This window comes from Oryctolagus cuniculus, chromosome 3, assembly GCF_051225735.1.
Source record: "Oryctolagus cuniculus isolate XC-2025 breed Fujian yellow rabbit chromosome 3, ASM5122573v1, whole genome shotgun sequence".
NCBI lineage: Eukaryota > Metazoa > Chordata > Mammalia > Lagomorpha > Leporidae > Oryctolagus > Oryctolagus cuniculus.
The window spans coordinates 25,282,777-25,297,489 of record NC_142869.1 but is presented as its reverse complement, the minus strand read 5'-3'; the positions used below and the strand labels follow the sequence as shown (position 1 = coordinate 25,297,489).

Sequence of the window (14,713 nt, the reverse complement as noted above, 5' to 3'; positions counted from 1 at the left end):
CAAAAATTATTGTAGATTCTGATGTTTCAAGGCTCTAGGACAAACCAAACTTTAAGTTAGTAGAGGGAAAGAAATAACAAAAATCATAGCAGAGATACCGAATAAACTAACAATGCAAAAGCTCAGGAAAATAAAGAGGTGTTTTTTGAAAAGATAAACAATATTGGTAAACCTTTGCCTAGATAACTAAAAAAATAGTGAAAATTCAAATAAATAACATCAGAAAAAGGACTTATTACAACTGATAAAGCAGTAATACAAAAGATAATGAGGAAGTATTTTGAACAATATGCCACCAGTTGGAAAAACTAGGAAAAAGCAATACATTTCTGGACAAGTACAACTTACTATGCTGACATAGAAAATCTGAACAGATCAATAATGAATAATAAAGTTGAATCAATTTAACAAGAAGTCTGCCAACAAAGAAAAGCACAAGAGCAAATGGCCTCACTGCTGAATTCTACCAAACTTTTAAGGAAAAACCACCACTAGCTTTTCTCACACTAATCAAAAAAACTGAAAGAAGAGGAACTCTTCCAAACCCCTTCTCTGAAGCCAGCATTACTTTGATTCCAAAACCAGACAAGAACAGGAAAGAGAGGGAGAGAGGGGGAGGAGGGAGAGAGGGGGAGAGAGGAAAGAAAGGAAAAGGAAAGGAGAAAAGAAAGAAAACTATAGGCCAATATCCTTGATGAAATTAGATACAAAGATTTTTAAAAATACTAGCAATTTGAATCCAATAACAAAGCAAAAAGATAATTCACTGTGATCACAAGGGATTGATTCCAAAGATGCAGAGATGGTTCAACACATGCAGATCAATAAATGTAGTACATCACATCAGCAGAATGAAGAATAAAAATTACATGATCATCTCAATAAATGCAGGGAAATACTCCCATAAAATCCACTATCCATTCATAAAAAAACTAAATAAATTTAGAAGGAACATATCTCAACATAATAAATATTATGTATGAAAAATCAATAGCCTACGTAATTTGAATGGTGAAGAGATGAAAGTATTTCCTCTAAGATCTTAAGCCTAACAAGGATGCCTTCTCCCACTGCTAATATTAAATATAATATTAGAAATGTAGCCACAGTAATTGAGAGAAGGAAATATAGTCATACAAATAGGATAGAAAAATTTCAAACTGTACTTGCTTGCAGATCACATGATTCTATAAATCAAAAAATCCAAAACTCTGTCTCAACACATTTGGAACTGATGTATCAATTCTGCAAATTTGCAGGATACAAAAGCAACACACAAAAATCGGTAGCATTTTTAATGCTAACAATGAACTCAGTGAGAAATTGTAAGTACAATATCATTTACAATTTCCACAAAAATCTTTGTAATCAGATTTTTCATATTTTCATAATTTATTATTTATCTAATCATCTGGTTTACATCACAAGATACTGGCAGTGACCTGGGTCCAAAGCCAGGAACATGGACTCAATTCAGATCTCCCACATGGGTGGCAATATAACAACTGTTTGTGCCTTCACTGTTGTCTCCCAGGTTCTACATCAGCAGGAGGCTGGAATCAGGAGCCAGACCCAGGGGTCAAACCCAGGCATGCTAATGTGGGATGTGGGCATCCTAAATGGCATCTGAATCACTAGACAAAATCCTCACTCCCTTAGATTAAATTTAATCAATATGAAAGCTCTCTACAATGAAAATTATAAAACACTAATGAAAGAAGTTGAAGAAGGCACAAAGACCTCCCATGTTCATGCATTGCAAGATTTAAAATTATTAAAATGTTCATATACCCAAGGTAGTTCACAGACTCAATCCAAACCCCATGAAAATACCAATGTTCTTTGAAGAACTAGAAAAAAAATCCTAAACTTAATATGGAAGTACAAAAGATCCTTGAGTCAAAGCAATCTTGAGTAAAAAGAACAAAGCTGAAGGCAACATAATACCAGATTTCAAGACATATTACCGAGTTACTGTAACCAAAACAGCATGCTACTGGCATAAAAGCAAACATATAGATCAATGGAACAGAGTAGGCATCCTAAACATGAATGCATGCTTTCATAGCAAACTGAACCTTGACGAGGGTATCAAATACATACACTGAACAAAAGATAGTCTCTTTAATTAAAGTGCTGGGAAAAATGGATACCAAATGCAAAAGATTGAAATTAGATTTTGCCTTCTTCCCCCTCCATCACCCTGTACAAAAATCAACTCAAAGTGGATCAAAAATCTAAATATAAGTCTTGAAACCACCAAACTACTGAAAGAAAACATAAGGAAAACACTCTTGAAGTTTATTTTATGGAAAGACAAGTGGATTCTGAAATGCAAAGGGAAATGCAAAGAATCAAGTATAGTCAAGATAATCTTAAAGGAAACCAAAGTTGGAAGATTTCTAATATCCCTTTAATAATAACACTGTTGGTATTGGCTCAGAAATAAACAAATAGGGTGAAAGAACGAAACAGAATGTGTATGTCCGTGTACATGTTGTCAACAGGTTTTCAACAAAGGGACACTAATTGCAATGGATTGAATGTTTGTGCCCTCTCTAAAATTAGTATGTTGAAATCCTGATCCCCAGTGGAGTTTTATTAGGAGGTAGGACCCTTGGAAGGTAATTAAGTCTTGAAGGCAGTTTTAGGCCTTCTTAAATCAATGCTCTTGGAAAAAGAAACATAGAGAGCTATTAGGCTCTTTATGCTATGTGAAAATACAGTATGGCAATGGACATCTAAAATCCAAAGAGACCCATTGTCAAAACCCAGTCACACTGGCACCTTCATCTCAGACTTCCAGCCTCAAGAACTACAAGAAATAATCTTTTATTTCTTATAAACCACCCATCCTATGGTGTTCTATTACAGCCATCTGAACTAAATCAGAAATATTTTGGAGAACTAATGTGTTTAGAAATGATACAAAATAGGCCGGTGCCGCGGCTCACTAGGCTAATCCTCTGCCTAGCGGTGCCAGCACACCGGGTTCTAGTCCCGGTTGGGGTGCCGGATTCTGTCCCGGTTGCCCCTCTTCCAGGCCAGCTCTCTGCTGTGGCCAGGGAGTGCAGTGGAGGATGACCCAGGTGCTTGGGCCCTGCACCCCATGGGAGACCAGGATAAGCACCTGGCTCCTGGCTCCTGCCATCGGATCAGCGCAGTGCGCCGGCCGCAGCGTGCCGGCCGCGGCGGCCATTGGAGGGTGAACCAACGGTAAAGGAAGACCTTTCTCTCTGTCTCTCTCTCTCACTGTCCACTCTGCCTGTCAAAAAAAAAAAAAAAAAAAAAAAAAAGAAATGATACAAAATAAATTTCAAATCTATATGGAAAATAATATACCATTACTCCAAACTTACCTAATAATCAGAAGTTAATGCCAGATCTAAAAATGAAATGTAAATAAGCAATTTTTCTAGAAGACAATAGATGAGGATATTCTAATCATCTTTTACCTTTAGATAGGTGAGAATTTATAAATTAGGCCTCAAAATGCATTGTGACTAAAAAAAGTGATTAATTAGTATTAAAATCAAGAAATTCTGTTTATTAAAAAATTATAGCGGGGCCGGCACTGTGGCTCACTTGGTTAATCCTCCGCCTGTGGTGCCGGCATCCCATATGGGCACTGGGTTCTAGTCCCGGTTACTCCACTTCCAGTCTAGCTCTTTGCTGTGGCCTGGGAGCGCAGTGGAGGATGGCCCAAGTGCTTGGGTGCCTGCACCTACGTGGGAGACCAGGAGAAAGCACCTGCCTCCTGGCTTCAGATCAGTGTAGTTCCAGACATAGCGGCCATTTGGGGGAGAGCCAACGGAAGGAAGACTTTTCTCTCTGTCTCTCTCTCTCTCACTGTCTAACTCTGTCAAATAATTTAAAAAAAAAAATTATAGCACTGAAAAGACAGAGTGGAACAAACTACCTAAAGAAAAGCTAGGGTACAGAATTGTAAAGAACTCATATACATAATTTAAAAAAAAAGTTACAAATGAAAGAAGTAGGCAAGAGATTTGAATTGAACATTTGGAAAATGGAAGAGTTACAGAGAGAATGAGAGACAGAAAGAGAGAGATCTTCCATCTGCTTGTTCACTCCCCAAATAGCTTCAATGACCAAGGCTGGGCCGGGCTGGAGCCAGGAGCTTCTTCTGGGTTTCCCATGTGTGTCCAGGAGCCCAGGCATGTCATCCATCTTCCATTGCTTTTCCAGATGCATTAGCAAGGAGCTGGATCAGAAGTGGAGTGGCTGGGACTCAAACTGTTGCCCATATGGGATTCTGAAAATATATTCAATGTCAATAATTATTAGGGTGGCCGGCACTGTGGCGTAGTGGGTAAAGCTGCCACCTGTAGTGCCAACATCCCATATGAGTGCTGGTTCGAGTCCCAGCTGCTCCACTTCCAGTCCAGCTCTCTGCTATGGCATGGGAAAGCAGTGGAAGATGGCCCAAGTCCTTGGGCCCCTGCACCTGTGTGGGAGACCCAGAAGGAATTCCTGGCTTCGGATTGGCATAGCTCTGGCCTTTGTGGTCACTGGGGGAATGAACCAGCGGATGGAAGACCTCTCTCTCTTTCTCTCTCTCTCTCTATGCCTCTCCTCCTCTCTCTTTCAAATAAATCTTTAAAAAACTGAATCATTAGGGAAATGCCAACTAAAAACACAATAGGACACTCTTATATACCCACAAAAATGCCTGTAAATAAAAATGATGGGGATTATCAACTTTTGTCAAGGATATAGAGTGAGAAAATAATATTAACAATAGCATTATTTTGTACTAGGCAAGCCCTAAAGCAACTTTACATGTCCATCATCAGTAGAATCAAGTAATAAGTAGGATAGCTTTATATGTTGATATACTGTAGAAATAGGGAATATAATGAAATATTACCATATATAGCATATGAATCTTACATGCATACATTGAATCAGAAAAGCATACCTGGTTACTGTTTCTATTGATAGAAAATTCAAAGCTGAAATTTTAATCTGTATTGTCAAAAATCAAAATAGTGATTACTTTCTGGGAAATAGTGCTTGGGCGGGCCATGAGGAACATTCTGGGTGCTGTAATGGTCTGTCTAGAGGTTGACCTAGGTGTTTTCATTTGGCATCCACTCATTATTTTAGCACTTTATTGTATTCACATCATATATTCCAATAAATATATTTTCTTAGAAAATAAAATAGAAATATATAGAGAAAAACGGTAAAGGAGGAAAATAAAACATACATTTTTGACAGATGCAAATTCTAAAACAGCTCCACTCATTAATTCCAAGACAAGGAACTATAAACATGATGATAACTAAGTGCAATTGATTTGTTTTTATCTCAGTATTCATCATCATGTCTTCTTATGTCTTGATACATTATACTTAAGGAAAAAATACATTCTGATGTCTGCAGTAAGAAAGAACAGATTGCAAATTCAAGTACTGTGCTTGAGTTTAAGACTTTTCAATAGTAATTGTTAATTTTCTTAAGTGAAGGTTTCTGCCTTGATTACAACTGATTAGCAAAAGAAAATTTCTTTTAGTCATATCCCCTTGGTGAAATCAAAACCTTATTAAAATAATTTAAGTATATGTCTATATTGGAATGTATTTTATATTGAACATATGCTTTTTATTTAAATTTGTATTTTATATAGCAGAGTATATATTTAAAGACAGCAACACGCAAATACATATTTATTTAAGTTTTAAATGAATGAAAACCAGTAGCATGGATAACCCAAGAAAAATTTCTGTTTGATTTTAGAATGCCTTGCATGATTTTTGAGGCATATTATCTTCTTGATGAGAGCTTATTTATATCTATATTAAAATTAGTCTGCATTACTTAAAAATGCAACATCTGATCTTGAAGAATTATTTACAAAACATACTGGTTAACAGAAAGAAGCTCTCTGGGGATAAGGGTTTCATCCAAAAAGATCAGCAACAAACTGATAAATAAAGATTAGCTGTGAATTAAAATCAATGATGATTAAAATAAGGACATGCCTAAAAGTTAAACAAAATAAGAAACTTGCGTAAAGTGAAAGTTAGGGGATCTCATTAATTTTATTCCTTTTTAGTATATTCCACTATGTGTGTGTTAGAGAAATAGTATATGCGGTAGCAAGAACAACAACAAACAGGCTTGAGATTTTGGCCAACTTGTCCAATTCTGTTACTTTTAAGATGTTTTAGAAAGTTGCTTGACCTATTGTAGTTCTTAAAATAACATTTTCCATGGGCTGTGATTTTGTGAATTAACTACAGTGGCCTATAATGATTTGCTTCTGGTTAGGTGATGTCAGTAACTAAACATAGGCCAGATCACATTTTGCTGGAAGATGGTGAATCCCTTTTAGAATACAGGAGCACAACAAAGAGTTTGTAGGAAAAAATGCAATGAAAAGATTAATTTATTTTTCTGCAGGAAATACTTTGAAATCCCATGTATAATTTTTTGGATAATACAAATTTCCCATAAGCTCTTTAAAGACCCCTTACATAAGAGACACCCACTTCTCCCGTCATCACTGGCTAGTATAGTTGAATTTGAAAGGTCTGAGCTATAAATGTAGTCACAGAGTCATCAGAAATATATGTGGCATGGAAGCCCATGAAGAACTAGGGTCCCAATATGTGTGTGCAGTGTAAGAATAAAGCAGAGCATGGAACTTAATACCTAAGAACAATGACATTTAAGGATAGTCAAGTAGAGATTCATCTTGGGTCTTACAATATGATGATATGGATTTTAGTTTGTTATGACTTACTAGTAAAACAAATAAATATGAACAAGTAGAGAAAAATTATTTAAGTACCAAAGCCTCTGAGCACCTAACAGCAAGCATATAACTACATCTTGTAAAGAACTGGAAGTGAGAATAAAAAGCCTTCATAGGTTCCTGGAGTCTGTTCTCTCACTATTGTCCCTGCTTCAGTTGACATAGCTTCTTTATTATTCTTGGGTAGGCTATCTGTTCTATTGAGCATGTGTTAAAAAATGTTTACACCAGAGATTCTGGGTTTTATTTATCATTCGTTGGAGAAAAGCAATTCTTGCAGATTCAAACACATTCAATAGCATGCATTTTCTTAAGATTTAGTGATTGATATTGAAAGGCAGAATGATAGAAAGGAAGAGACAGAGTGAGAGATTTTCCATCCACTCCCCAGATGGCGGTAATGGTCAGAGGTGCTGAAGCCAAGAGCTCAGAACTCCATCTAGGCATCTCATGTAGGTGGCAGGAACCCAAACACTTGGACCAACTTCAGCTACTTTCCAAAGAAGATAGATAAGAAGCAGAACAATCAGGACTCAAATCAGTAGTCTGATAGGAGACGACATTATTGCATGCAGCAGCTTACTAACTGTGCCAAAACTCTGGCCTCAATCGTATACATTTACACTAATTGCCTCAGCACTACCACAACCAGTGTCATCCAGTCCCTTATCCTAGGAGTTTTGTGCTCCCAGTGCACACAGGCTGAGGAGCTATGTGCCAACAGTTCAGTTAAATGAAATACTATGCTGCGGCCCACACTGTGGCATAGCAGGTAAAGCTGCTGCCTGCAGTGCAGGCATCACATAAGGGCATCGCTTCGAGTCCCGGCTGCTCCACTTCTGATCCAGCTCTCTGCTATGACCTGGGAAAGCAGTGGTAGATGGCCCAAGACCCACATGGGAGCCTGAAAGAAGCTCTAGGCTCCTGGTTTCGGATCAGTGCAGCACTGGCTATTGCTGCCAACTGGGGAGTGAACCAGCAGATGGAAGACTCTGACTCACTCTCTCTCTCTCTCTCTCTCTCTGCCTCTCCTTCTCTGTGTAACTCTGATTTTCAAATCTTAAAAAAAAATATGCTAGAGATTATGTAACTAGGTATGCGGTACAACTGCCAAAGAACCCAGATAATGCCCCTTATATGTGGGGGGATATTTGATTTTCAAGAAACAAACTTTAACTATGTGCTACTCCTTTCCTCGCATGGATTATTAAGTTTACGTGTTTGTTTATTTGTTTCATCCTGTCCACAGAGACCTGCATATCAAGGGTTGTAACTGCTAAGCAATTAGCTATGCCTTTTTTTGGTCACAGCCTCATTTTCCATGTACCTCTGCCTTTCTGTCTTTTCTGAACTTAGCAGCCTATGAGAGGTGTGAGGGTGGCTTGTTATCTAGATGGGTTCTGGAGCCATCTTTGGCTTAGATGGAATGGGGAGCTTGCTCCCAGATGAAAAGGAAGCACTATTATCAGGAGAGATATCTCAGAAGTTATCTGACTAATTAAAAATGTATTCTTAATCAGGGACCAGCATTATGACCTGTGATGCCAGCATCCCATGTGAGTGCTGGTTTGAGTCCTGGCCTCTTCACTGCCATGCTGGCTTCCTGCTAATGTGCCTGGGGAAGCAATGTAAGATGGTCCAACTCCTAGGGTACCTGCAACCATGTGGGAGTCCTAGATAGAGTTCAGGCTCCTAACTTCAGCCTAGCCCGGCCCCAGCTGTTGTGGCTGTTTGGGGAGTGAACCAGTGGATGGAAGATATCTCTCTCTCTCTCTCTCTCTCTCTCTCTCTCTCTCTCTCTCTCTCCCTCTCCCTCTCCTCTCCCTCTCCCTCTTCCTCTTCCTCTTCCTCTTTATCTCTCTCTCATTGTGCCTTTCAAATTAATGAAATGTATGGGTCTGATCATTGCAAGCGTTCCCATTTTATGGTGTCTCTCTTTAAACAGTTGAATGATTCTAATGTGATGAAAGATAACTACAAATATGGTATATTTCTGTTAGAAAGTAATCCTCTTGGGTAATTTATTGTAACTGATCATTTGTGTAGATTGAGATGATAACATGGTATATATTTATTAGCTTTTACAAAGATATTTCTTTATGAAAACTTTTTAAAGCTTTCAAAGGTAAGTCTATGTCCTTAGAAAAATGATTTCCTAACAAAGAGTAGAGTATTTTGGGGATTTCCTTAAACCTTGTACTCATTGATCCGATTCAGTTGACTAAAGTGAGATAGATACCATACTGGCACAATTGACCCCTGTGCCATAATTGAAGTCAGCCACAGCCAGTGAGATGATGGGGCGGGTCTTAGAACTCATTCATCGGCCTGTGAAATCCATCTTTGTATCTTTCAGGGCAGCTCAAATCTCTCTCCTCCCATTCCTTTTTATAAGTCTAAGGCATATCTAAGCATAGTCAAGACTAAAGATATTCACAGCAAGACAGAAAAACACAAAATACCTCAAAATTAGATCTTTGAACCACTGAGAAAAGAAAAATAGCTTTTCCCCAGTTCCCACATCACCATCAGAAGACACTATTTGGCTTTCTTCTTTTCCCTTTCATGCATTCAGCAAATAGTGTGAAGCTATGTAGGGCACCACAGAAAGCTATAAATACTAAGCAACTTGTATATCACTGCCCTTGAGAATAATAATCTCACAATCCGGTAAAGAAATCACTTTAAGTAATTAATTTTTCGTGTTCTAAAATCATTCTGTGTAAAATACTAAGTTTTACTACCGTTAAAATGTTTTCTTACACATAACAATTCTGAAATAAACCAGGTTAGAATGTTAGAATTCCAGATAAGGCATTAATGCAAAAGCAATCATTATATTAAATTTTGCACTAAATTTCAAGCAAGACCCAGAATCTGGAAACTCCTATTGAAATAGCAATGCTTAGGGAAAATTAGGAAAAACAGCTATGAAGTTTTCTATTAGCTAGATGAAAGAGAACTGTGATGCCATGCGAATCATAGGCTTCTGTTATCTCTCTTGCTGGTTGCCTTATTCTTGGAATGGAATTTTTGTCTCAGAAGAATCTCTAAGCCAGAAACCAGACTTTTCCAGCCCTTTATATATCCAGAGTGTTTTAACAAAGAGAATTTTACAAATAAACTAATTCTTATTGGTTTAAGTAGATATTTATGTCTCCGAAAGAAGCCAAGTGTATAGTTGAAGCAATATGGACTGTACAGTCAGGCAAACTGGATTTTCTCTCTCTTTTTTGCACTCCTCACTGTATGAATGTGGGCAATGTACTTAACCTCTTGGTATCTCCATTTCTTCATTCTTTTTTTTTAATAAAGATTTATTTATTTATTTATTTATTTATTGACAGGCAGAGTGGAGAGTGAAAGAGAGAGACAGAGAGAAAAGTCTTCCTTTTGCCGTTGGTTCACCCTCCAATGGCCGCCGCGGCTGGCACACTGCGCTGATCCGATGGCAGGAGCCAGGTACTTATCCTGGTCTCCCATGGTATGCAGGGCCCAAGGACTTGGGCCATCCTCCACTGCACTCCCTGGCCACAGCAGAGAGCTGGCCTGGAAGAGGGGCAACCGGGACAGAATCCGGTGCCCCAACCGGGACTAGAACCCGGTGTGCCGGCACCGCAAGGCAGAGGATTAGCCTAGTGAGCCGCGGCGCTGGCTTCATTTCTTCATTCTTTAAAGGATGATACTAATATCTGTGTTAAGATTTTTGTAAGAATTCCACTCTGTCACTTCATGTGTGATATACATAGGGCTCCTGGAATACAGTAAACAAACATGAGGCCAAGACTCGAAGCATTAAAATTGTCAGCTGACTTCAGTAAGGGAGTCTGGTCCCAGGAATTCCTCAAATAACAAACTCTGTAAGACCTTCCATGACCTCTTAAAAGCTGCTAACCACATAAAAGTTATTTTAACATTTTAATAGATAACACAGTTATTACTTTATCAATCAAATTCTTGAAGACATAAGCTGTTTAAACAAAAGTGCCACAAGCAAAACAAACCCAACCCTCACTGAGCTGCTCTTTTCCAGAAATGCAGGCATGGTTCTAAACAAAGAAATCATTTAGTTCTGTAATCAGACTCTAAAGGAAGGCCCATGTTTCTTTTTTATTAAATTAATTTATTTATTTGAAAGCATTACACAGAGAGAGAAGAAGTACAAAGAAAGAGAGAGAGATCTTTCATCTGCTGGTTCACTCCCCAGTTGGCCGCAGTGGCTGGAGCTGGGCTGATCTGAAGCCAGGAGCCAGGAGACCTCAGGGTCTTCCCACATGGGCCATCTTCTCCTGTTCTCCCAGGCCGTGGCAGAGAGCTAGATTGGAAGTGGAACAGCCAGGACTTGAACTGGCACCCATATGGGTTACCCAGCACAGCAGGTGGTGGCTTTACCTGCTATGCCATAGCGCTGGTCCCAAAAGGAAGGCTCATGAAAATAGAGGGATGTGCCTTGCCCCTGAATTTGATTTCAGTACATCCAGGGTATATTCCTCTCCAGTTCTTTGGTGTCATTGATGTGCCCGGTGAAGGGAAACATTGTTTGAAAACACTCCTATTAATAAATAATATCCCAGGTATTTTCAGATATAAGGCTATAGAGCCCCAGGCATTTTCAGACATAAGGCTGTAGAGCAGTGTAAAATAGTCATATATGTATATGTTTACAGAGGGTGGGAGAGAGAATAATCTGTTTCTCTTCCTTCATTAAAAACCGTAATTCAGTTAGGTACCATCCGAGGTTAGATCCTTCCAAGGATAGGATCATATCAAGACTCCAGGATGCATAGTACTTTAAATCCTTTCATTCACCAATTTTTTTTTAACTTTTATTTAATGAATATAAATTTCCAAAGTACAGAATATGGATTACAATGGCTTCCCCCAATTTTACCCAACATTAAACTCTCTGTTGGTTGAATTGTGTCTTCCCACCAAAAAGAAAATTAGACATGTTCAAATCCTCATCCCCAGTACTTGTGTCTGTTTCCAGTGTTACTGGATGTCCTAAGTAATCAGTTAAAATGAGATCATACCGGAACGGGATCAGCCCTACTTTAGTATGACTGGTGTGCTGATAAGACGAAAAGCCAGGGCCATCGGGAGAGAATGCTGTGTGAACACAGGCAGAGATCAGGATGAACATTGAGATCAAAGATCACTGAGCACAGCCAGCCATCACCAGAAGTTAAGAGAGAGAGAAATACAACAAATTCCTCCCTCAGAGCCTTCACAACACTGCAGACACTTTGAGCACAGACTTCTGGTCTCCACCACTCACAGCGATTGCATTTCCATTGTTTCACATTACCCGGTTTGTGATGTTTGGTTATGGCAGCCCTGGGTAGCTAAGATAGCTTCCTTCCCACAGCACATCAGGCTTCTCAGCCTACCTCTCCAGTTGTCTAAAATTTGAACATTTTACGTGTTTCCTTTACTCATTGTCCTCCTTAGGAGGATTTTTTTTTTTTTAAACAGAGGATGGGTCAGGTAGAAGAATGTAGGCAGAATATGCCCATCTCTGCCTGTAACCAGTAGAACTCAAGGAAGCCGGACCAGGGTGGATCATGCTTCTGGCCATTTCCCTCTAGCTCCACACCAGGTTTCTTAAGATCTTAAGATCTGCTTCAGCAGTCCGCCCTGGGTGCTAGAATTTGGCTCTCTCACTGAAGCCTGGCTATCTTCCTGACTCTTCGCGCCCTTTGCTCTTGACTCTGTCACTCCCAAAGCGTCCTGCTGCTGGGTCAGGTAAAACTTTACATTTGCCCTTCAGTTTTGGTTCTTGCCATTTTAATGGGTCTGATTCTCCCCCATCTGTTGCTGAGCCTACTCTGAATGTGGTAGTCTCCTCTGTTAAAACATCCACTCAGACTTGTTTTTCCATAAATAAATTTCTCTTCATCAGTCTTCTTTTGTTAAATGAATCTGCCTGTATCCTGAAGACACAAGATCTTTTATATCATTGCCTCCTTCATTCACCTTCTCTCAGACCCTTAACTTTTGAGGCTCTGTTTAGTTGACTCATTTCTAGTCTGTTGTTACCATCGCTTCTACCTTTGTTATTATTATTGCCTTTTTAACTTCAGGACGTCATCCCACATGCAAAGCGGTTTTCTCATACCTGTTTCACCCAGTTCTTCATTTCATCATTCCCGGATATAGTTGTTCTCAACTCTGGCTGCACATCTGAATCACCTGAAGAAAACCAAATCTCCTGTGGTTCTATCCCAGAAATTCTACTTTTGTTAGGGACTAAGCATCACATTTCTTAAAATCATTTTCCAGCTAATAATGACTGGTCAGCCAATGTGCTCAGCAGTTTCAACATCTATGAAACAGATTTGCCTTACTTCTTAGCCTTTTCCTTCCTCACTTTTTCTCACTCACCCAATCAACCAGACATGCCTCACCACTCATTATAGTTTGGAAGAATTCTACCAGCATAATCTCAAAACTCTGATGTTGGACTAATTACCCTCTTGTATCTTACCTGTCCCACTTCCAGAATAAGTTCACCAAAACTTTTATCATGGCTCAATTTTGTTTCTCGCCTTTTTCCAATTCACCATATTCCCAATGACTTTACTTTCAAGTCTATTCTAACAAATATGTGGCCAACCCTTTCAGTTATACTTCCTTCCTAAAAGTGTGTTCTATGTTTATTAATTGGCCACAGAGGGGAGGGAATTCATGCTTCCTGGAAGAGAAGCATTGGAAAGTTTTTGCACCTTCTCCATTTCTACCACTCCCTACCCCACAAAACCATTTTTAATGGAGGATGTGATTGGCGATCATCTGATTGGTGAGCTAGGGGAAGAATCTGGGCAGGGATGGGTCAGTCTTCACCCCTCTCCTGAATTAAGGGTACCATTTTTTCCATTACCACATGCAACCAGGTCAGTTTTCCAGTAGTTATGTAAGTTTATTTCAGTGGGAAAAATACTATTTACAACTCTCTGATCTACATTCTCTAGTTCAGCTGCATCAGTGACAAATCTTTTCTGTTTCTTATCTGGCTGATTACAGTGATTTGATTTTTTTTAAATCTTTGGCTCTCAATTTAGGAGACAAAGAGCCTCAACTATAGATTCAACTAATTAACATCCCTTCATTCTCCTTTTGTTAATCTGGGAACCCATCAAACAGGATTTTTCTCCCCAGCCACTCTTGTGGCTGCTAACTGTTAGAGAAATGCACTAATGTTACTGGATCACTGCGGTTCTTCAGAGTTAAACCAAGCTAGACTTCATTGTTGTATCTTTTAAAAATTTCCTTATGTGTGCTTACTATTTTCCCTGTTTCCTATAACTATTCCAACCTCCTCTATTCTACAGAGCACTAATAATGTATCATCTCTCACCCAGAATTTTCAGCGAATAACCTGAGGTCATGAATTTTTGTGGAAACCACACAACATTTACACACTTTACTTTCTTCTTTCTCACTTTAAGATTTTTCTTTATCTTAATTACTCTCTTTCTTTTTGCTTTTCCGTTAGGACTAACTTTCTTTTTTCTCTTGATAATCCTTTACAACATTCTCACTCTCCTTGCTGTAAGGCTTCATTCCATCACATCTTTCCATTTGTTTACATCATGTGTCTTCTCCCTCTCTGCAAAATATTTTCCTCTGCCTGAGAACATGGATAAAACAAACAAGGCCGTGAGCTGAAATCAAAATCCTCAATCCTGATCTCCTTGAATGATTTTTTTTTTCAGTTTTCCACCCTTCAGCACATACTTCTTTAAAGAACTATCTAGATTCTATGACTTTTTAATTTTTCTCACACCTTGCATTATAATTCATCAATGCAATCATATAGATCTGCCTCTGCCTTTTGAAAGATTATCTGTTTTTTTTTTTTTTTTTTTTTTTTTTTTGACAGGCAGAGTGGACAGTGAGAGAGAGAGACAGAGAGAAAGGTCTTCCTTTGCC

At 38.8% G+C, this 14,713-nt stretch overlaps 1 protein-coding gene across 1 annotated transcript in view; it reads left to right on the top strand.

Moving 5' to 3' along the window:
- Window positions 1-14,713, top strand: part of SPAG16 (sperm associated antigen 16) — a 1,165,801-nt gene that overhangs the window by 830,033 nt on the left and 321,055 nt on the right. The gene's annotated exons all lie outside the window — the stretch shown is intronic.